General features: G+C 33.8%; 2 non-coding genes across 2 annotated transcripts; one reads left to right on the top strand and one right to left on the bottom strand.

Moving 5' to 3' along the window:
- The first annotated feature begins 8,835 nt into the window (after positions 1-8,835).
- Positions 8,836-8,942, top strand: LOC121220614 (small nucleolar RNA R71). Its single transcript, XR_005917834.1, has one exon. It is a non-coding gene; the product is annotated as a small nucleolar RNA R71 (small nucleolar RNA).
- Positions 8,943-17,765: 8,823 nt separating this feature from the next.
- LOC121220619 (small nucleolar RNA R71) lies at positions 17,766-17,872 on the bottom strand. Its single transcript, XR_005917839.1, has one exon. It is a non-coding gene; the product is annotated as a small nucleolar RNA R71 (small nucleolar RNA).
- Positions 17,873-25,495: the final 7,623 nt, after the last annotated feature.

Genomic DNA, 25,495 nt, shown 5'->3' with positions numbered 1-25,495 from the left:
ATTAAATGATGAAACAAACAGTCCCATGAAATCGATGCCTCACACATAAAAAATTTCACATACATGTATAAGTGTTAGGGGCATCTCATTCTTTCGGCTTAAATTCCCCACTTTTTGACATCTCCCGCAAGTTTTGCAAAATAAATAAGCGTCACGAAATATGTGTGGCTAAAATAATCCATACTCAAGTACCTTATGTGTAGTACATTTAGGATCGAAATGCCTTCCACAAGCATAAAAATGATAAAAAGAAAGGATAAATTGTACGTCGATTTCTGTAATGCATTGTCAGATTACCTGATCAAAACAGTGTTTCCAAAGATATGGGTTGTCCCAAATATAATATAGTTTGTCTGTATTGAGCTTGTCCTTTTCAAAACATGATAAGTTGGAAGAAACAATACCTATAGCGAGGTAATTTACCATATCAACAAACCATGGGTAAACTGTTTGAGCTGACAGAAGACTTTCATCCGAGAAGTCATCTTTAAGAGGTGTGTTGTCTTTTGAAAAAGGGAATTTAACTCAAATGATCAACTACTAAGGTCTCACTTTCTTTCTTATCCTTAATCTCGAGATTGAATTCTTGTAAGAGATCAGAAAATATACTTACCATACACCTCTAGAATGTGGCTGGTGCATTGCAAAGTCCAAATGGCATCCGTTTGCAGGTGAACGTGCCAAAGGGACATGTAAACATTGTTTTCTCTTAGTCCTCTGGTGCCACTAGAATTTGGAAAAAACCTGAATAACCATCAAGACAATAGTAGTGAGTTTTTGTCACTAAACGTTCTAACATTTGATCAATAAAAGGAAGTGGAAAGTGGTCTTTTTGAGTTAAAGAGTTGAGCTTCTTGTAATCTATACAGACTCTCCACCAATTTTGGACTCGAGTGGGAACTAAATTTCTTGTTACATTTTTTATTACAGTCATACCAGTTTTCTTAAGTACCACATAAATTGGGCTGACCCAATTACTGTTGGAAATTGGTTAGATTATCCCGACGTCCAGTAGCTTTTGAACTTCCTTTTTCACAACCTCCATCATTAGTGGATTAAACAAGCCATGCCAATATTTACGATGCAATGTTTTTTGTTTCCTGTTACATTATGTCGTAAATTGGAAAATATTATTAGTAAATTCTGGTGGAGAAATTCTAAAACAGGGAAGGGAATTCATTGGTGTGATTGGATGGGGGATGTGCAAGCCGAAAGCACATGGAGGATTGGGATTTAGCAATTTGGAAAAACTCAACATATCATTATGTCTCATGTAAAATGGTGTGCGATTTTTGTGCAAGTATACACGTTAGTTCAAGTAATAAAGAGGTAAGTGAGTATCGTTCCCACGAAGATCGGGTTGAGGTACAAAATTGGTCAAGTTATCTTAATAAGGTCAAGCTAATGCTATACTAACATGATTGAAAGAAATGTTATGGCAAAAACTAAGGTAAATATGTGATGATGGGTAAATAACTGGAATTGCCATGGCAAAGGTGATAACAAAAATGTAAATATGGGAACTATTGCATGAATAATATATAAATGAACAAATAATCAACTAAGTGTGCTAAGGCGAAGATATTTCGATAGATAATCAAGTCTAGTGTCTATGATGTTTATGTGGAAGGTTGGGATTACTCAGAATCAACCTTACTGGAAATAATGCCATGGCAAAATCTTGATTAACTTACTGTGCAGAAGAGTCCTTGAGTGGCCTGCCGCTTTCAAGGTCAAAACCTCAAGTCACTATGTCTGCTCATACAGGATCTTATTACAGTAACCTATGTGATTCATTCTTTATGACGCAAGCATCATTAAAATGTTGCTCATGCCATCCAATATTAGTTACATAATCTTACCTTTCTTGCATTAAGTCAACTTAACAAGAATAATATGCCATCGACTATTCCTAGGTATTACACTTAAATAATTAAATAGGTAGTAAAATAATTAGATTTATACCATGGAAACTTAAAATAGTTAAGTATCATCAAAATAACCCCAACCCGATGAGATTTAAATCATCGGTTGGAAAGTATATTTCCAAACCATCACCATCGTTTACAACCAAATAAGTTCACAAGAGAGTACTAAGGAAATAATGGATGAACGTCTGGAAAATAGCTTATGCTAGCCCACACTTCAGCAACACAGTCCTGTATTAACCGAGAGGATGAGTTCTTCTGCCACTTGAGATCTCTTACTCTTCTACTTCTTTCTAGGATGCCTTTTGAGGTTCCCTTCATCGTCCTTTTATAGATAGAATTCAACCAATCAGTTTGTGTTAATCTTCTCCTCTTTTCTAGGGTGATTTATCTGGTATGAGTTTAAATTTCAAACTGAAACAACTGTGCAAGAAACGTTTGACTGAGTCTTCCCGACATTACTGCAGCACTGGTGCTGGCATATCATCTGCACTTTGCCCAGCAAAAGTTCACTCATTTATTTCCTTTCTTCAAAAACCTGTTCCTTTCCTACCACCATACATAACTTCCACAAAAACCAATTAAAAGCACCAAATAACTCAACATAGTCTAAACTCGAATGCAGTATAAAAAATGCTAATTAAAATGCCCTAAAATGTAGCAAAATATAATTAAGTACAAATAATTAGCTAGGTCAAAAGGAAAAAAATATAACTCTTTTCAAGAGTTATCACACCCTGAAACCTAAGCTATTGCTTGTCCTGAAACAAAAATTTCCTATATGTACTGATGCAAAAAATTTTCCTTGGCATGAAACCCTTTCATACTAGTTATCTGTCCAAAAAATAATGTATATCTCAGTTCTCAACAATTTTCTTTGTCCTAAAGTCTGTTCGAATAGCTAAGGTTTTTCTAGCAAAGGTAGTATAGAAATATCTCCTTAAAACAAAAACTCCTAAATACTCATCCATTTTCCCCTTCCGTTGTATAGCAAATATCGTCTAACCCACTTAGTTCATTTGCCACCTAAAATCAATTATTTATTAATTTTTCTTTTCTTTTTGAACGGGTTAGGGAATTTAGTATGTCACAACACTTTTTTTCCCTAAGAATCACAGTGGAGCATACACCGAATTGCCGAGGCATTACATATGTCACAATTTAAACAAGAAAGCATTTATGAAGCTAGGGCCTTTGACTAAAAAGATGGATGGGGCATATGACTACCTTCTTAGCTACTTAGTCCTTAGCTATAATGGAATGTCCCTAACAATTTTTATTACACACAAACACTTAGACCCATCTTTCTAATCAACAGTACGATAGAGAAAATAAAGTGGTGCTGACCTATTTAGCGATGCTGAAGCATTAGAGTGTCTACTATCCTTTATTTCAATAATATGCCATAGCATTGTTAATAATACTAGGTTGTAGAATACCTAAGGCATTAAAAGATACTCACTATAATTCGAAAAACAAAAGTGCAAAGTATAAGGCATCTTAATTTTATAAATCAATTTCCAAACAATCTAGCCTCAACAAAACTTACCAAATCCATTTTTATAAATTCAGGCAAATCGATAATAATATTTATAATCATCATTGACCATCATGAATAAAAACTGTAGTTTGTATAGACAAACGATATATCGGTAGTCACAATGCCATGGAAAAATACTTATGTATGCAACAATATGGATATATCCTAAATACAAAATGTAAACTAGAGGATTAATACACCCCTAAACCTAAGGGATGCATTGTTCCAAATGCATAAAACAACACAAACATAAGTATATGCATGGATATAAACAAAAATAATATGCAATGTATTAAGGAAAGAAATAAGGAAAGAAAAAACTTATCAGACTTAGACTAGACTGTAGGTGTCGTATTCAAGTTGTTTTATAGTCTTGCAGGCTTTGACTTTGTACCTCATTTTTTTTTGTTTCAAAGTGGTGCTCTCTCCATCTTCCTTATCAGTTTTTGTAAGATCATCGATCAATTGATCGATTGCTTTATCTTGCTTAGTCACCAAAGTCGGTGAAGACACGGGTATAGAAGTTTTACCCTTATCAACAACACTGGTAGTGGTAGTGGCAGCGGTAGAATTGAAGAATATCTTCGGTTGAGAACCCTTAGCACGAGAAGATTCTACCATCTTTGAAGCAATTTTTGCACGGGTCATAAAGGAATTTTGAAAAGAAATTTGGGAAAAGTACCTGAATGTGAAGAAAGTAATAGAGGAGTTAAAGACAAAATTAGTGTAAAAATGAAGAAAAAGGAATTAAAAGGGGATAATGATGACAATTTTTAAGGAATGAGAAACGTGAGGAAAGGGGTTTGCCAACAAATCTTTTGTTTTGGAGTTTTCCAACTGATCAAGTCTTAACACCTCATCACCCAATTTGTTGTGGCATCATACTCCTTTCTAATGCTGCAACATTACCGCTCAGTGATTACTGGGAAATCCTGATCCTTTTATTTTATTTCAATTTAAACTGTAAAAAATAAAATATTAATAACAAGAAAATAATGAAAAATTTTATTATTAATTAAAATACAGAAATAAAAAGAAAAATTACTAAAGTAAATGTTATGAAGATTAAGAGTTTGCTTGTCACATTCAACAGGAGCACCCCAATAATGCTTCAGGCATTGTCTGTGAACTTTGAATATTGCTCCTGTTTCCAAATTTGTGATAGTAGCAGCTTCATGCGAAAACACTTGAATTACTTCAAAAGGTCTTGACCTTCAATATTTTAATTTACCAGGGAATAACTTGAGCCAGGAATTATACAACAACACGTTGTCCAAGATCAAATTACCTTGGAAAAATTCTATTATCATTCCATCTCTTGGTCTTTTCCTTATATAAATGAGCAATTTCATATGCTTGAGCCTGAAATTCTTTCATCTCATTCAACTTTAATAATCTTTTGTTGCCAGCAGTGGTCCAGTCCATATTCAGCCTCTTAATTGCCCAAAATGCCTTATGATCAAGTTTAACAGGCAAATGACATGGCTTACAATAAACAAGCTTAAAAAGTGACATCCCTAATGGTGTTTTAAATGCTATTTGGTATGCGCATAGAGCTTCGTCCAATCTGGTAGACCAGTCTTTTTGAGAAGGATTACTACTTTTTCCAAAATTTGCTTAATTTCTATATTAGAGATTTCGGCTTGGCTATTGTTCTGAGGATGATATGCTCTGGAAATTCTGTGTTTTACCCCATATCTGTGCAAAGCATTAGCCATAATTTGCAATCAAAATGGGATCCTTTATCATTGGTGATTGCTCTCGATGTTCCAAATCTTGTGAAAGTGTTTTTATGTAAAAATTTCAATATTGACTTAGCATCTTTAGAGGATGGAGCTATTGCTTATACCCATTTAGAGACATAGTCTACTGCCAAAAGTATGTATAGCTTACCTGTGGATGGTGGAAATGGAACCATATAGTTGAATCCTCATACATCAAATAACTCGTTCTCTAATATACTATGTAACATCATTTCCTATCTTCTTAAAACATTCCTTTTTCTCTTATAACCGTCACATGACTTATAAAATTCATGAGTGTCTATAAAGATGGTTAGCCAATAGAATCCTAATTGGAGTACCTTGGAAACTATCTTCATTCCTCAAAAATGTCCTTCATAAGGAGTTGAGTGGCAATGCTATAAAATGCTAAGCATCTCCTCGTTAGGGACACACTTCTAAATTATCTGGTCTGCACAATGCTTAAATAGGAAATGTTCATCCCAATATTGTTGTTTTGCATCATGAAGAAATTTCCATTTCTTGTGCATATTGAAGTCAAGTGGCATTACACCACTCACCAAAAAGTTTACTATGTTTGCATACCAAGGTAGTGCCTTGGCAATGAGTAACTTTTCATCTGGGAAATCCATCTGAATGCATTTGTTCGACCATCTTCATTTCTAGATTCTATCCTTGACAATAGCCAGCCACTTAATTTTCATTTCCCTTCCCATATATGATTTCCAAATCGGACTTTTATTGCAAAAGTATCCACCTAATTAATATCTACTTGGCATCCTTCTTGTGTATCAAATATTTGATAGCCGAGTGATCTGTGTAAACCATAAATTTTGTCCCCACTAAGTAAGATCATAATTTTTCGAATGCAAATACTACTGTCAGCAATTCTTTTTCTGTGGTGGTGTAATTAAGATGAGCTTCTGCCTGCATCCTACTGGCATAGTATATTGTGTGTAATACCTTGTCCTTTCTTTTCCCCAACACTGCTCCCATGGAAAAATCACTGCATCACACATGAGTTCAAAAGGTAATGACCATTTTGGAGCAACTACAATTGGTGCTGCTACTAGCCGCTCCTTGCGTGCCTCATAAGCCTGCAAACATTGATCATCAAAATTAAAGGGTTTATTTATTTCAAGTAGAGTACATAAGGGTTTAGAGATTTTCGAGAAGTCATTAATAAATCTTCTATAAAATCTTACATGTTCTAGGAAACTTCGAATACCCTTTACATTGGTAGGAGGTTGCAATTTTTCAACCACTTCTATTTTTGCTCGGTCTACCTCGATTCCTTGTTGTGACACATTATGTCCCGAGACAATGCCTTCACAAACGATATAGTGGAATTTCTCCCAATTTAACACAAGATTTATTTCTTCATAGTGGCATAATTCCATCTTCAAATTCTTTAAACAATCCTCAAAATCATTCCCAAATACGGAGAAGTTGTCCATAAAAACTTCAAGAAAATTCTTCACCATGTCTGAAAATATAACTATTATGCAACGTTGGAAAGTTGTCGAGGCATTACATAACTCAAATGGCATCCGTCTAAATGCAAAAGTTCCATATGGACAAGTGAATGTGGCTTTGTAGTGCTATGGCAATCTGGTTGTAACCAGAATAATCATCTACAAAACAATAAAAAGCCTTACCAGCTAATCTATCTAGCATCTAATCAATGAACGAAAAAGGGAAATGGTTATTCTTTGTTGTCTTGTTAAGCTTTCGATAGTCCATACACACCCTCCATTCTATAACGATGCGAGTGGGTATGAGCTTACCATTGTCATTATTTACCACTATGACACCTCCTTTCTAGGGTACGCATTGTACAGGGCTTTCCCATGAGCTGTCAGAAATGTGATAAATAATGCCAGCATCAAGCCACTTGATAATCTCCCTCTTTACAGCTTCTTTCATAATTGGATTTAGCCGTCTTTGTTTCTCAATAGAATTGCAGTGGTAATCATCCAACAAAATCTTGTTCATACACAATGTTAGGCTAATTCCTTTTATATCTACAAGGGTTCATCCCAATGCCCTTTTAGATTTTTGTAACACTTCCAACAACCTGTTCTCTTACTCAGGTGTTAACTTTTTAGAAATTACAACTGGCAAAGTACTATTATTCCCCAAGTATGCATATTTTAGATGTTGTGGTAGAAGCTTTAACTTCAGTACAAATGATTTCTCTATAGAAGGTTTAAGAGGCTTAAAGGATTTTCCAAATAAATTCAGGGTCTCAAATTTCTTCCCTGGCCTGTCCACTATTTGTTGAGATTCCCTAAATTTACCAAGCTCTTCAGATATTAATTCTTCACCTTGCTCCATCAAGTAATCCCCCCTGTCAGCACTGTTGTAGCAAAATTTTGCAAATTCATATACTATTGTTTCTATCACATCAACCGTGCGGCTTTCCTCATTCTCATCCACACACTGCAATGCATTAAACACATTGAAAGTTACCTGCTCATCATTCACTCTCATAGTTAGCTCATCTTTTTATATATCAATTAGAGTCCTGCCAGTAGTAGGAAATGATCTTCCAAGAATAATTGGAACATCATGATCAGCTTAACATTCTAAAATAAGAAAATCTACGGGAAAGATAAATTATCTACCCTTACGAATACGTCTTTGATTTTACCTTCTAGATGGGCATAAGATCTGTTAGCTAATTGTAACGTCACTATGGTAGGTCTTGCCTTCCCAATTCGTAGCTTCCTAAAAATAAACATAGGCATTAGATTTATACTTGTACCTAAATCACATAATGCCTTACCTGCATAGTGATTTCCAATTGAACATGGGATAGTGAAAATCCCTAGGTCTTTTAACTTCGGAGGTAACTAATTCATCAACATTGCTATGCACCCTTCAATGAGAGAAACAGTCTAAAATTCTCCCAATCTGCATTTCTTCGACAATATGTCTTTCATGAATTTTACGTAGTTGGGCATTTGCTCTAATGCTTCGACTAATGGTATGTTGATATGGACTTGTTTCAAGACATTTAAATATCGTTTAAATTGAGCATCTTGCCTAGAATTATGAAATCACTAAGGAAATGTTAAAGGTGGTCGTCCTTCAGGTTGCTTTTACTTTTTGCTGTGGACATTCTACCTTGTGACAGTATTGAAATTTCCTACACTTTAATTATTCCAACTAAAATTTAGATGTTGTCTCTACCCCGAATTATAGGTATTGGAGTATGGATTATTGTTTCGATTTGAGTTTCCTATATAGTATACTGTCACTAGTTTGGATGGACATTCATCAAGCATGTGACTTTCACCACAATAAACACATGATGATTCAACTTGTTTTATTTCCTGCACAGTAGTTGAAAGTTTCATGGTTTTAATTATATTAGCTAGAGAAGATACATGTTCCATCAATGAAGTGATTGCATTGAGCTCGATGGTACCGACAACTCTCTTATCCGTCCCAACTCTTGTAGTCGGATATTGGTAACCATTGTTGGCAATTTTTTTCCAAAATTTCGTATGCTTCATTATATGTCTTATCAAACAAAGTACCATTTGCTGAGGCATCAACTACCATTTATGTATACACATTTAGCCCATTGTGAAACATCTTTGTTTGAGTCCAGTGCTAGAATCCATGCATCAGATATTTCCTAATTAACTCCTTAAATAGCTCCCATGCTTCATATAACGTTTCATCTTCAAATTGTCAAAATGATGTAATATCATTTATCAACTTGGCATTCATAGTGGGAGGATTATACCTTAACAAAAATCTTTGGCAAAATTCATTCCATGATGCCACTCTTCTTGAGGGCAAAACATTTAACCATGCCTTGGCACGATCCCTTAAGGAATACGGGAATAGCTTAAGTCTCAAGGCATCTTTAGGAACACCCTATTGTTTGAATGAGTCACAGACTTCTAGAAAAAGTCTTAAATGTAGTCGTGGGTCTTCAGTGGATAAACCACCAAATTGCTCTACAGTTTGTAACATCTGGAACATTGTTGGTTCCAACTCGAATTGCTGAGCTTGTATAGTCGGTCTGACTATTCTTGAATTCAATTCATCTAGCATTGGGACAATATGCTAGAATTCTCTAATTGGCCTTTCTCGATCATCCACCACATGCCCCATGTGAGAATTCCCATTGTGATAATTTGAATTGCCATTGAGATCATTCCTGTTTCAAACCATTTTTCTCAATTATTTTCTCCTTCTTCACAAAGTTCTGTCAATCCCTGGATCAAAAAGGTATTCTATGTTAGTAAGAATCTCTCCTCCCATGCACTGATGGCAAACCTGTAAAAATTAAATTAAACTAAATTAAATAAAACTACTAAGTAAAATAACCAAACCAAATTTCACCAAATTACCGATCCCTGACAACGGCGAAAAAAACTTGTCGAATGTGAAATGTCATGTAATTTTTATGCAAGTATACACGTCGATTCAAGTAATAAAGAGGTAAATGAGTACCCTTCCCACAAGGATCGGATTGAGACACAAAATTGTTCAATTTATCTTAATAGGGTCAAGTTAATTCTATAGTAAAATGATTGAAGGAAATGTTATGGCAAAAACTAAGGTAAATATGCGATGATGGGTAAATAACTGGAATTGCTATGACAAAGGTGATAACAGAAATGTAAATATGGGAACTATTGTATGAATAATATATAAATCAACAAATAATCAACTATGTATGCTAAGGCGAAGATATTTTGGCAGAGAATCAAGTATAGTGTCTACGATATTTATGTGGAAGGTTAAGATTACTCAGAATCAACCTTACTCGCAATAATGTCATGGCAAAATCTTGATTAACTTATTGTGCAGAAGAGTCTTAGAGTGGCCTGCCTCTTTCTAGGGTAAAACTTCAAGTCACTGTCCCTGCTCATACAGGGATATAGGGTCTTATTATAGTAACCTGTGTAATTCCTTATTTATGAAAATAGCATCATTCGAATGTTGCTTATGCCATCCAATATTAGTTAAGTAATCTAACCTTTCTCGTATAAAATCATCTTAACAAGAATAATATGCCATCAACTATTCCTAGAAATTGCACTTAAACAATTGAATGGGGAGTAAAATAATTAGACCATGGAAACTTAAAATAGTTAAGTATCATCAAAATAACCCCAACCCGATGAGATTTATGTAACAGCCCGAATTTGGGGCTAGTCGAAATAGTGATTTCGGGACCACAAATTCGATGAGAAAAAAATTATTTTTATTATATTTTTATGATCTATGATTTCACAAAATTATTTCGTGAAAATTTCATTTGAAAATTTTGACGTTTGGGCACTCAATTTAGTCAAAAGGGCTAAATTGTAAAAAGTGCAAAAGTTGAGTTCTATATGTTAGAGGTGTCCAATTGTTATGAAATTTTAAATTGGAGGTCTTTATATGGTAATTAGACCATTGGTTAAGTTGGTGGACAAAAATGGGTATGGTTAGGCATGTTTCCAAAGTTTTTCATTAAGGGCATTTTGGTCATTTAGTTATTAAAATGAATTAAAAACAAAATTAAAAGCTAATTTTTGTCCATATTCAACCCCTAGGCCAAAAATTTCATGGAGAAACCATGGCTAGGGATTTTCAAGCTTCCAATCTCGATTGTAAGTTCGTTCTATCCCCTTTTTATTAATTTTTACGTTTTTTGAAATCCTCGTAACAAGATTTACCTATTTTTACCATTGTTTTGAACAATGATATGCATGTATTTTGATGTTTTATGGAAGAATATGAATGATTCGAGTGTGATAAATGATTTGTACTAAGTAAATTTTGATGAAAATGCCTAAAAAGATTAATTTGTAAAAATTATAAAATATGTCACAAGTGTGTGAATAAGTGAGTATTTTGGACTGCTATAGTTATGAAAATGGTTCAGCTAGGCCTAAATTGCAAGGAAATTGAATAAAAATTATTTTACGAGCCTAGGGGTAAAATTGTAATTTTGTGAAAATTTAGTGGTAAAAACATAAATTTTCCAAAGTATGATTTTTGTACTTGAATGAATAGTGTGAAGGTTATATAAGTTAAATGTATTGTTATAAATCAAGAAAGACGAGAAATTGAAATTGATCGATAAAAAGAAAAGTGAGAAAAAGTGAAAAATTCCCGAATGAACCTTTGGAATAAAAAGGGATACGAATGAAGTGACAGAAATGATCACATGTATGACACGGATTGTGTGTAGGATGTAAAAGTGAAAGTGATGGTCACGTGTGTAGTACTATGTGTAGGCTACTACGTGTACCGGAATGATAGGTCGCATGTGTAGTACTATGTGCAGGCTACTATGCGTATTGGATAGTTTCGACCACGTGTGTAGTACTATGTGCAGGCTACTACGTGTATCGGATGATAATGATCAAATGTGTAGTAGTATGTGCAGGCTACTATGTGAACCGAACATCATTGATTAGTAAGGTGGTTGCTATGTGCTGATTCCACCGGACATCATTGATTAATAAGGTGGTTGCTATGTGCTGAATCCACCGAGTTAGAAATGGAAAATCGAATTTTGAATTGAATTATGATTGAAAGTGAAAATGTAAATTATGAAAAAGTACATTTAACAATAAAACAGTTTAGACAACAATAGTTGTGTGATTTTCAAAAATCACCAAAAATGGTGGAGATTTAATTAGAGGTTGAATAATATATGAAACTGAATCTGAATGAGTATATTTTCATATAAAAGAAACAGAGCAAGGAAAAGAGTTATATATTTTGAGATATTTGAAGTTAAGTTAGACAGAGTCAGAATGAGTTCGGAATCCCCTGTTCTAAGTTTAGAAAATTGTCAAAAATTGTACAAAAATAATTATGGGATAAATTTATATGTTTAGAATCCTTAATGAATATATTTTCAAGAGAAAAAAATGGAAACAATATCGAAATTTTGTACAATGAGGTAATTAATTTTTAGTGAAGAGAGGTCAGAACTATCAAGTAGTAAAATAGGGGAAACTTTAAAGAATAAAATGTACTATTTGGCTAAACAAAAAAATTATGAAAATTTTATGGTAAGAAGATATGTGAATCTAGTTTCAGGGAAAATTAACGGTTCTTAATTTGGAGCTCTGTAGCTCTAGGTAAAAATAATTTAGTGACTATGACTCAGAGAGCAGTTTTAAGTATACATGTAAGTGAATAGTAAAACTATAGAAAATGTTATTTCTAAGAGTGTTATGGACATTAAGGATGTGGAATGGTGAGGAGGAGGAGGAAAATTGGAAGAAAATATGAATTATTTGTGTATAATTGACCATATGCTCGATTATAATCGATAAACGATTGAAAAGAAATGATATTTATAATTGTGCATTATTAGTTATGGTTAAAGTTCATGTGAGAAAATAAAGTTTCATAGCATGTGTATGTGGTATACTTGGTATATGAATTGGTATGTAGCAATGTCAGAAATGGTTTATGAATTAACTCATGTTGATAAGTTTGATACATAAATAAATGTGGTGCTTATCCATGCTTATAATTCTTATACTATATGTTTATTTGGCTAGCATGTTTGGTGTGTATGCTTAGGCTTTGCCCAAGTTGTGGCTGGATTATGCCACATTAAAGTTACAAAATTCTGCATTGAGATGGTAAATGACTAGATGGAAATATTCTTGTGATCGTAAAAAGGTGGTAAGGTTTAAAGTTTGTAATCTTTATTAAAATGGTTTATCATGTGGTTAGTGTTCAAAAAGAACTAGCTTGCGACTATGGTTGAGTGTAATGTTTATATCTTGTGTGATATGCATAGGAAACGGGAGTGGAAAGGAAATGAAATACTAAGTTCATGCTTAAAGTTTAAAATGACGCAAAAAGGGGACGTTAAGTTAAACGATAAATATGTATTAGTATTGAACTGAATGAAATTGAACTGTACGTGAATTAAATGGAAATTGCAAATGATATGATTTGAATTAAATGAATTATTGTGGTATTGAAATATATATTCGATTGAGAAATTGAATGGAATCGTGAACATGAGAATCGTGAATTAAATGAAATGGAAATGAAGTATTGAATTGCATGAGTATGTATTGGGTCTCAGAAGCCTTATTTGTTACAAATATAATATTTTGAAGTTATAACGTGAAGATTTATAAAAGCATGTTAAAAATTTGAAGAGTTTAAATTTGAATGAAATTTTATAACTCGGTTTAACATGTTTATAAGTGTATGTGTTCTGGTAATGCCTCGTACCATATTCCGGTGTCTAATACGGGTAAGGGGTGTTACAATTTAACTCATCGATTGGAAAATATAATTCCAAAGAATCACCATCGTTTACAACCAAATAAGTTCACAAGAGAGCATTAAGGAAATAACGGAAAAATGTCGGGAAAACAGCTTTCACTAGTCCATACTTTAGCAACACAGTCCTGTGTTGATCGAGAGGATGACTTCCTCTTCCACTCCAGATCTTTTACTCTTCTGCTTATCTCCGAGATGCCATTTGAGGTTCCCTTCAACATCCTTTTATAAGTAGAGTTCAACCAATTATTTTGTGTTAATCATCTCCTCTTTTCTAGGGTGATTTCTTGGGTACGAGTTTAAATTTCAAACTGAAGTAGCCGCGCATGAAACGTTTGAATCCGTCTTCTTAGCATTGCTGCGACACTCGTACTGGCATAACATCTCCACTTTGCCCTAGCAAAACTTCACTCCTTTATTTCCTTTCTTCGAAAACCTGTTCCTTTCCTACCACCACACAAAACTTCCACAAAAAACCAATTAAAGGCACCAAATAACTCAACATAGTCCAAGTCCAAATGCAATATAACAAATGCTAATTAAAATGCCCTAAAATGCAACAAAATATACCTAAGTACAAACAATTAGCTAGGTCAAAAGGCAGAAAATATAACTCTTTTTAAGAGTTATCACATTATTTGCTAAACAAGGTTGGAGGTTAATTATGAAACTAGATTGTTTGTTTGCTCATGTCATGAAAGCAAAGTATTGCCCAAAATGTGATTTGATGAGTGCCAATTTAGCTTCTCACCTTTCTTATACCTGGAGCTAAGCATGGGATGGAGAGTTGGAAATGGTAGATTAATAAATATTTAGAATGATGTTTGGTTACCAGGGCCTGGGCATGGAAAAGTGAGAATTCAGAATATTGATATGAATTTTTCAACAGTAGCATATCTTATTAATAAAGAGAAGACTACTTGAAAGTTGGAGGTCTTAAGGAAGCTTTTTGTTGAGGAGTAAGTAAATAAAATAATGACAATCCCAGTTGCTAAAGTTGATCTTGAAGATGATAAGGTGTAGAGGGGAGACAATACATGTATGTTTTCAAAAAAAAATTTGTTATAAATGGCTGCTTGATGAAGATGTGTTAGCCACGCAAGGGGAAGTGATACAACAAGCTATGCTATTATAGAATTTTTACTACAAATTATGGAATTTACAAGTTACGAGCAAAATTAAAATTACAACATAGAAAATTGATAATAATTATATCCCTAAGTTTGACAATTTAAAAGTGAGGAAACTATAGGTGGTGAATATTTGTCCTCTCTATTGTATAATGGAGTAATCGGTGAGCCACATCTTCGGGGATTGCATGTTTATAAAAAATGTCCTGCAATGAGTGGGGATTGATGTCTCACCCAACATTCATGGACAAAGTTGGAAAATATGGTTAGCAAATATGTTTGTTTTTACAAGAGAAGAGCAATGCAAATGGTTAACTATTGTGTTTTGGGCAGTTTGGCACCACAGAAATAAAGTTTATCATCAAGCTGAGAAAAAGAGCATAATGGGTCTGGTTATGTTTATTAAAGCATATTGTTCAGAGAGCAGCTTTACAGAAATAGTGATTTCAACAAATATGAGTCAGATTGATAGTAAATGGATTCTAACAGGATTAAATGAAGTTAAATGCAAATCTGATTTGGCTTTCAACAAGTGCATGCTTAGTTCAGTGTCTAGGATAACCTTTAAAGATAATGAGGGGTATACTTTGGCTACTTCTGCTTACCCGAATAGCTTTGTGGTTGATGCTACCACGCTTTAGGCGAGGGCTTGTTTACATGCAGGGACGGTGGCTGAAGAGTTGGGATTTCGATGACTAGTGGTGGAAGGGGACTCCTTAAAAGTTATTAAAAAAGTCTGATCATCAAAGAAGGACAAATCAAACATTTCTACGATTTTTAAAGAAATAAATGATAGGGCTCAAAGTTTTGAGAGTTTTACCTGTCGTTTTGTGGGTAGATCGATGAATTGTGTGGCACATATGATGGAGGAGGAAGGAAAACAATGGGCAGTGCCAAGGATTTGGATTGAGGAGGCACCTTCAAGAGTAGAAATGGTGGTTGAATAAGATAGATGGGTTCTGATTTAAGGATGAAATGGGTCAGAGGAAGTGGGTCTTAAGGACTCCGATGGTTTCAGGTTCTACAAGGCTCTGATAACTTTTGAAAAGAGTTATATTTCAATCCTCTAGATTGGATTAATTGTTTATAATTAAGTAAATATATTTTCATTTTTAGATATTTTTAGAACATTACATAACAAAGCTTGGCTTGTGCTATACATGTTATTATGTGTCACTTCTATTATTGGGGAAGAAATGTGTTGTTTGTGGTTGGCAATAGGTGCATGATGAAGAAGAGAAAAGAAAAAGGATAGGAAAATGAAGGAAGTGAAATATTTCCATGACAAAATGTTAGTTAAATTGCTAGCACGAATGCCATGGATATTCCAGGAAGATGATGTAACACTCAGTCCACTTCACTTTTAGCCAACTATACTTGTACAAGATAAATGACCCTAAAAAAGAGGAAGAAAAAGGTGTGTGCTGAGAGGGAGGGACCTACCTTATAAATAAGAAAAGAGAAAAAGATGATCGGAGGAAGAGAGAAAAAGAGAGAATAATTATTTCTATCTCTCGACATCAAATTCTCATGCTCAGAGGAAGAGTGAAAAGGGTAGCAGCTTACATAGCAAAAGAATTACATACGCATGGAAGGGGAAGAGAAATCTGCTCTAGGTTTTGCATCAAATATCATCATTAGAGTGAAATCCGGAGTAGCAAAAGCTTGTTGCAGTTCTGCCTTTCTTTTCTTATTTGAATGTGATTCGTGAATTTAAAGAATGACGTTGAACAGTTCTATTATGACTTCTAATGTTCAACCCATGAACTAATTTTCTTTGGGTTGGAATTATTTTTGGTGAATTTTTATTATCTTTTAATGCACATGGTTTGATTTTGAGTTGAATATTGTTTCATTTGATTTGTGATTATTTTTAATGCATACATGCAAGCTTTAGACATAGATGATTGTGTAGCATGTTACTAGATTTCATTTAGTTCTGAAAAAATTAATTAGATTGGATTATAATCGGTTGATACAGGATTTTCTGAGTAGTAGAATTAATTAGATTGGATTATAATATATTGATAAAGAATAATTGTAGCACTCTAGACATAAAAGTTGCAATTTGTACAGAGAAAGGGAGACTGCAATAGTAATTCTCTGAGCAGTAGAATGGTCAAGATTTTATTATGGCATTATTATGTTATAGAAATAAACCCAAGTAATTCCAACCTTTATTGTTCAACAGTACAAGATCTTTCCCACTTACTATTTGAGAATTGCCACAACATTTTAATTATCATAGCATATTTTTAGTCATAATTGATTTTCTTAATCCTTCGTTACATCTCATTATCAATTATTCACCTGTCCCTTTTGCTCAGTTTAATTAGCCAGTTTCATAGTAATAGCATAACTATTTATTTTAGTCAATTCCGATCCTTGTGGAGACAATATTCACTCATCACTTTATTACTTGATTCAACATGTATACTTACACATTCACATTACACATTTACACGCTACAAGTTTTTGGCATCATTGCCAAGGATCGGCAAGATTTTGATGAAATATTTGGTGTGCTATTATCTCTTAAAATTTTTTAATTTAGATTAATTAGTGTTTTGATTTTTTTTATTTTTCATGATTTATTTTTTTAGTGCATGAGTAGAAATATTTCAGCAATTGAATAGTATTCTTTTGATCTAGAAATTGAGAGAACCTTGAGAATAAGGAGAAATGAATTGCGAGAAATGGAAAGAATTAGAAATGGTCAGGTTAGAGAAAAGCGATTACAAGGAAGGGATGCTAATATTCCTCGAATAATAGATGACAGAGATAGACCCATTAGAGAATATGTAGTGCCGATCTTAGATGAGTTGAAGCCAGGAATTGTTAGGCCTCATATTTAAGCTCAGCATTTTGAGTTAAAGTCGGTGATGTTTTGAATGTTACAAATAGTGGGGAAGTTTAGTAGATTGCCTATTGACGATCCAAGATTTCCCTTAAGACTCTTTTTGGAAGTCTATGATTCGTTTAGGCCGCAGGGTGTTCCTGAAGATGCCCTAAAACTGAAGTTATTCCTTTATTCATTGCGATATCGTGCCAGAGCATGGTTAAACGCATTGCTGTCACGTATCGTGGCATCTTGGGATGAACTTTGTCATTGTTTCTATTGAGTTATAATCTTCCAAACATGAATGCTAAATTGAAGAATGATATTAAGTCCTTTCGGCAATCTGAGGGCGAAACATTATATGAAGCATGAGAGCGATCCAAGGAGTTAATCAGAAAATGCTCGATGCATGGTTTCCAACATTGGACATAAATGGAAATGTTTTACAATAGATTGAATATACATACAAGGATGGTGGTTGATGCATCTGCTAATGGGACTCTGCTCGATAAATCATATCATAAAACATATGAAATTCTAGAGAGGATAGCAAACAATGATCATCAATACCCCACTACCAGAGTAGGAGTTTGTAGAAGAGTTGCTGGAGCAATGGAACTTGATGTGATCACTTTTGTAACAGCTTAGGTATCATCTTTAACAAATATTATTAAAACCCTGAAAAGAGCAACTACAGTGTAGAAAATGAAAGTAGCCGAGTTAGCATGTGTTTATTGCGGAGAAGATCATGTTTTTTATGAATGCCCATCAAATCCAACCTCAATTTATTATATAGGAAATTTCAATTGCAACAAAAACAACCCATATTCCAACACATATAATCCGAGGAGGGAGCAATATCCTAACTTCAGTTGGAGTAATCTAGGGGGAATTTCTAGCAATGTTATTTGATAGAATGCTACGGGTGCACCACCTAGATACAATCGACTTATGCTAGGGAAAAATGTTTAGTAAAATCCAGCCTCGAGTTCCTCAGCAATGGAAGATTTATTAAGGGAACACATGGCTAAGAATAATGCTATCATCCAAATTCAAGTTGCATCTTTAAGAGTTTTAAAGAATCAAGTGGGGCGAATTGCCAAAGCATTAAGCTCACTGCATGGAGCACTGTCAAGTGATACTAAAAATTCATGATCTCAAAGAAAGGAATAGTGTAAAGCTATTACACTCAAAAGTGGTACGTAGCTATTAGGTGTTGTTAATGACACCACTATTAAATAAAGTAGTTCAAATTTCACAAATAAGAAGAATTCAAAACCAGTAGTGGAGCAGGCTACAAAGGACTAGAGGAACCAGAAAAATGTTGAAGTAGATTCACCATGCATTGTCAATAAAAATGACACAACAAAATAACCTCAACAAATGGAAGGAAGGCCACCGCCACCTTTTCCTCAGCGTTTCCAAAACTATAAGCAAGATTTTGAATTCAAGAAATTCTTGGATGTCTTGGAGCAACTACATATTAACATACCGCTAGTGGAAGCATTGGAACAAATGCCAAACTGTGTGAAATTCATGAAAGATATCTTATCAAAGAAGAGAAAGTTAAGAGAGTTCGAAAATGTTGCTCTCATTGAAGGGTGCACAACAATGTTGAGACACAAATTGCCACCAAAACTGAAGGATCTAAGGAGTTTTATTATACATTGCTCTATTGGAAACCATTATGTAGGCAAAACACTATGTGATTTAGGTGTGAGTATAAATCTAATGCCCATGTCTGTTTTCAAGAAGCTGGGAATAGGGAAAACAAGACCTACAACTATCACTTTGCAACTAGCTAATTGTTCATATGCACATCTATAAGGTAAAATAGAAGATGTGTTGGTAAGAGTTGGAAAATTTATTTTTCCAGTAGATTTTATTATTCTAGAATGTGAGGCTGATAAAGAGGTACCGATCATACTTGAGAGACATTTTCTAGCAATTGGCAGAACATTAATTGATGTTTAAAAAGGTGAATTAACTATGACAGTTAATGATCAATAGATAAATTTTAATGTTTTCGATGCTATGAAGTGTGCAGATACAAATGAAGAATGCCACACTGTGGAGATAGTTGACACAATAGTTTAGGAAGAAATTGCAGATTTTTATCACAATAACTGTAATGATGATGCATATTTAATTGAGTTGACTGAAGTAGAAATTATTGAAGAGCTTGGTGAACTGATGGATGTTAAGTGAATCGAGAATGGAGCGAGGAGATGTTTCAAATCATTGAATTTATTGGACCGATCTTTTAAACCTCCTCAACCATCTATAAAAGATCCTCTTCTGTTGAAATTAAAGCCTTTGCCAACACATCTGAAGTATGCTTATTTGGGAGACAACAACACATTTCCAGTAATTATTAATGTGGCATTGACAACAGATTAAGAAGCTCAATTATTGAAAGTTTTGAAGAAATCTAAGAAAGCAATGGGATGGACAAATGCAGATATCAAAGGAATCAGTCCAGCAATCTACATGCAAAAAATATTACTAGAGGCTTGCCATGACAAATCTATCGACCAGTAGAGAAGACTGAATCTTATTATGAAGGAAGTTATCAAAAAGGAGATTATCAAATGGTTGGATGCTGGAATTATACACCTAATCTCTGATAGTTCTTGGGTGAGCCTTGTTCAATGTATACCTAAAAAAGGAGGTGTCACCGTGATAAGCAATGATAACAGTAAACTCATTTCTACTCGTACAGTCACGAGATGGAGGGTTTGTATAAACTTTTCGAAGCTCAATAAAGCCACAAGGACCATTTTCCTCAGCCATTTATCGATCAGATGCTAGATCGATTAGTGGGGAAAGCCTTCTATTATTTTCTAGATGGTTATTTGGGGTATAACTAGATTGCCATAGCTCCTACTGATCAAGAGAAGACCACATTCTCATGTCCTTATGGAACTTTTGCGTTCCGACGAATGCCATTTGGATTATGCAATGCCTTTGCAACATTTCAGCATTCCATGATGACAATATTTTTGGACACAGTGGAGAAATTCTTAGAAGTTTTTATGGACAATTTCTCAGTGTTTGGTGATACGTTTGAAGATTGTTTAAAAAATCTAGAATTATTTATTTCTCGATGTGAAGAAACCAATCTTGCTCTAAATTAGGAGAAATTCCACTTTATGGTTCGTGAAGGCATCGTTTTGGGACATAAAATTTCATAGCAAGGAATTACTGTCGATAAGGAAAAACTCGAAGTTATTGAGAAATTGCCACCAACCTCTATAATTAATTGTATTCGCAATTTTTTTGGGCCGTGTGGGGTTCTATAGACGATTCAACAAGGATTTATCAAAATATCAAAACCTCGTGTACACTGTTAGAACACAACAGACCTTTCAATTTTGATGATTAGTGCTTACAGGCATTTGAGGAGTTGAAAAAACGGCTAGTCACAGCACCAAATTGGAATCTACCTTTCAAATTTATATACGATGCCACTGATTTGGGGTATAACTAGATTGCCATAGCTCCTACTAATCAAGAGAAGACCACATTCTCATGTGCTTATGGAACCTTTGCGTTCCGATGAATGCCATTTGGATTATGCAATGCCTTTGCAACATTTCAGCATTCCATGATGACAATATTTTTGGACACAATGGAGAAATTCTTAGAAGTTTTTATGGACAATTTCTCAGTGTTTGGTGATACGTTTGAAGATTGTTTAAAAATATAGAATTATTTATTTCTCGATGTGAAGAAACCAATCTTGCTCTAAATTGGGAGAAATTCCACTTTATGGTTCGTGAAGGCATCGTTTTGGGACATAAAATTTCACAACAAGGAATTACTGTCGATAAGGAAAACTTGAAGTTCTTGAGAAATTGCCACCAGCCTCTATAATTAATTGTGTTCGCAATTTTCTGGGCCGTGTGGGGTTCTACAGACGATTCAACAAGGATTTATCAAAATATCAAAACCTCGTGTACACTGTTAGAACACAACAGACCTTTCAATTTTGATGATTAGTGCTTATAGGCATTTGAGGAGTTGAAAAAACGGCTAGTCACAGCACCAAATTGGAATCTACCTGTCAAACTTATGTACGATGCCACTGATTTGGCTGTAAGGGCAGTGCTTGGGCAAAGAAAGAACAAAGTATGCTATGTTATCTATTACGAAAGCCGAATGTTGACTGATTCACAGCTAAATTATACTACCACTCAGATAGAGCTGTTAGCTGTGGTATTCACCTTCGAGAAATTCAAAGCTTCTTTAGTAGGCACCGAAGTGATGGTTTATATGGATCACTCTTCCATTGAATACTTGGTGACAAAGAAAGATGCCAAGCCTAGATTGATTCTGTAATACCCAATTTATGCCCGGCCCACATACATAAAATAAAATAAAATAAAATAAAACAAACCAAATAAAGAATAATGTCCAAAAAGATTAACGTCCAATTACAATAAAATTACCAGCCCGAATGTTCTAAGCCCATTCAGTCCTTAACCCAAATACTAAACCTATCAGACCCACCAAGCCCAATGCACCCCAGCCCAGTGCAAAAAAAAAAAGATTCCAGAAACCCTAGAGTTTTTTTGGAATGGTCCAGTGGCCATTTTTCCTTAGCCGCCGCAACAGTTTCGGCCACCATCGCTTCTGTCCGCCTCTTGCACACGCTACATCTTCCACGTGCGCCTCCAGCTGGTGTGTACCTGCATCACAACAAACCAACAACAGCAAAAAAGCAATAGGATAACGTAAAAGAAGTCGAATAACAGAAATAGAGAGAAAAATAGAGATTTTTTATTTTTATTTATTTTCTTTTCGATTCGGCTATATAAGGCCGATTCCAACGCTGTAAAAGGGATCTTTTTTACAGATATTGAATACAAGAAAAATATTCAGAGGAATCGAAAAAAAAGATTTGAAAGGTGATTTGCAGTTTTTTTATTTTTCTTTTCTCCGTTTCTTTTCATTTCTGTTTTTTTCTATATGCGAAACAACAAAAAAAGGAGAAAAAAGGAGTCATACCTTGTCGTGGGAGGCCGTCGATCTCCATCCATCTCCGTCGCAATCGGAGTAATGGTGGGGGTTGTAGGCGCATGAACGGCGCAGTACTTGCGGCTGTGAATAGAAGAGGAAAGTCCTCTGATTCTTAAGTGCTTAGGGTTTTAAGATAGGTTTTGTACAACAAAGGAAACGACACCGTTTAAAGCTAATGACCCGATTACCCGACCTGTTTTCTCAGGATCCGTGCATTTTATTTCAATGGGTTATTTGCGCTATAGATCCTTTTGTGTTTTGATTTGTTTTAATTTAATTGTTATTATTATTTTAATTTATACGCTATATTTGATTTTAGTTTCAATTGAGTCCGTGTGGAAACGGCACCGTTTTGAATATTCAAATCCATATGCCAAAGAGGATTTTCGTGTTTAATTGCGTAATAGTCCCTTCAATATCAATCATTTCTCAATTTGTTTGTTTGTATATTTATTTAAATTAGTCCTTAGAATTTTGTTTGAATTCGGAATAGATCCATCTTTATTAATTAATTGGTTTATTGTTATTATTTTTATTAGTCATTATTATTATTATTAGTCTTTTTATTTTATTTTATTTTTCCTCTTAATCTTATTATATAGATCCTTTTATTTTATTATAAGATATTATTTTACGTTTTTAGGTATTATTATTTTATTTTATACATTTCTATATTATCTTAGTACAATTTATACATATTTTCTATTTTTTATTTCATATATGTATGTATATACATTTAATTTCAATTTTTTTATAATAATATCTCAAGTTTTTATATATATGTGTATATCTTATTAAATTATTTATAGTATACATATGTATATGTAATGATATGCTATTAATTTCAAATTGAAATTTTACTTATTTTTATGCACAAATATTTTATCCATTTTAAATTTGCTATTCCATTCTACTTATTTTGACTTTTATATATATATTACTACTATATGTATACTATTATTTACATCAAGATTTTTGCTTATAAATTAAAATGTACATATTAGTTCTAAGATTTTTTCTTTCTTTTCTTACAATTCTTTCGTTAAGATTCATTTAAACATTTTCTTTGTTTTTTAGCATTATTATCAAATTGTTTCTAAATCTTCATTAATTTATTTTATTTTATTTTATTTTATTTGTAATCAAAGTATCTTTAGGAATTTGATTATTAATTTATTAGATATCTAATTATTAATATTGATGTATTATATGCTTGGTTGTTCCTTAATGTAAATTTAGTCTACCATTTATCTTTTATTTTGTATATTGCTATTCAATTATGTTGTTTATAAGAATTGTATTTTATTAAAGCGCTACAATTATTGTATTTCATAGTTCCTAAAAAAGGGCTTGATGTGCATAAGTTCTCGAGGGAATTGTGCCTTAACTTACTAGGCTTCAATTCTTCTCGATGAATTTAGATGATCAAGTATTCATTTTGGTAAAACCATACAATTTTAAAAATAAAGCTTTCGAGATTTTAAAATGTTGGATCCTAACTTACTGGATGTGACATTCTGTTATCCCGGTTTTAAAATAAAGGCAATGTTTGATGTTTAAGAACTTCGAGAAATCGAAACCTAACTTACTGGATTCTAATTTCTCGTTTGACTTAAATAACCAGATAACCTTCTCAAAATGCATGAATTTTAAAATTTAAAAATTAAAAGGACATACTTAATTTTGACGATTGAATTGTTGCACCCTAACTCACTGAGTGTGGCAATTTATTTCTTCGAAATAAGTGCGTCTTATTATTCAATTTGGTTTATTCAAATTTAAACTTCAAAGGATTGTATTTTAAAATCTTTTCAAAATTTCGACATTAAGACATTAAACAATCAATTTGGTACCAATTTTGGGCGTAACGAGGGTGCTAACCCTTCCTCGTACGTAACCGACTCCCGAACTTATTTTCTCAAAATTTTGCAGACCAAAATCATTTTTAACGGTGAACCGGTCACACCTGAATAAAAGATCGATGGCGACTCCCAACTCCATTTTCAAAATCGATTCTCGTTTTTTCAATAAAAAATGGTTTCGACAGATTCGATGGATATTGTTATTATAGGAATTTGATATGGACATTAAAGATAGATAAAGCATAGAAAATCAAGCGGTTGATCACTTATCTCGACTTTAAGCAGGAAATGAAGACGGTCATATTCAGCTCATTTAGGATGATTTTCCAGATGAACAATTATTAGTTGCCATGAAATTACCATGGTATGCTGACATTGTAAATTTTTTGGTTAGTGGACTGCTGGCACTTGACTTCACAAATCAAAGACAGAAAAAATTTCTCCACGATGCCAAGCAGTATTACTGGGATGAGCCACTTTTATTCAAACACTGTGTAGACCAGATAATTTGGAGGTGTGTTCTAGATTATGAGATTCAAAGTATTTTATTTCGTTGTCATTCAGCACCATCTGTAAGGCACTTTGGGGCATGAGAACTACGAAAAAAGTTCTCCAATCTGGTTTTTATTGGCCGAAAATGTTTAAAAATGCTCATGAATTTTTCACACTTGTGATCGCAGTCAACTAACTAGAAATCTATTGAGGAGGTATGAGATGCCCTTGCATCCTATTTTAGAATTGGAACTATTTTACATTTGGGTATTGATTTTATGGTACCGTTCCCAACTTATTGAGGTAATGCATACATACTTTTAGCTATTAATTATGTCTCCAAGTGGGTTGAGGCCGTTGCTTTACCAACAAATGATGCCAAATCAGTACTGCAATTTCTCCATAAGAATATTTTTACCAGGTTTGGTACTCCTCGTGTTGTAATTAGTGATGAAGGTTCACATTATGATTGCAAATTTGTTGCTAATGCTCTGATCAGGTATGGAGTTAAACATAAAATTGCCATGACAAACCATCCCCAAACAAACGGGCGGGCAGAAGTCTCTAATAGATAGATTAAACAAATTTTGGAAAAAGTAGTCAATCCTAACCGAAAAGATTGGTCATCCAGATTGGATGAAGCTTTACGGGCATATCGCACTG

Source organism: Gossypium hirsutum, chromosome D08 (genome assembly GCF_007990345.1).
Source record: "Gossypium hirsutum isolate 1008001.06 chromosome D08, Gossypium_hirsutum_v2.1, whole genome shotgun sequence".
In the NCBI taxonomy this organism is placed as follows: Eukaryota; Viridiplantae; Streptophyta; class Magnoliopsida; order Malvales; family Malvaceae; genus Gossypium; species Gossypium hirsutum.
This window is presented reverse-complemented; position numbering and strand designations above follow the sequence as displayed.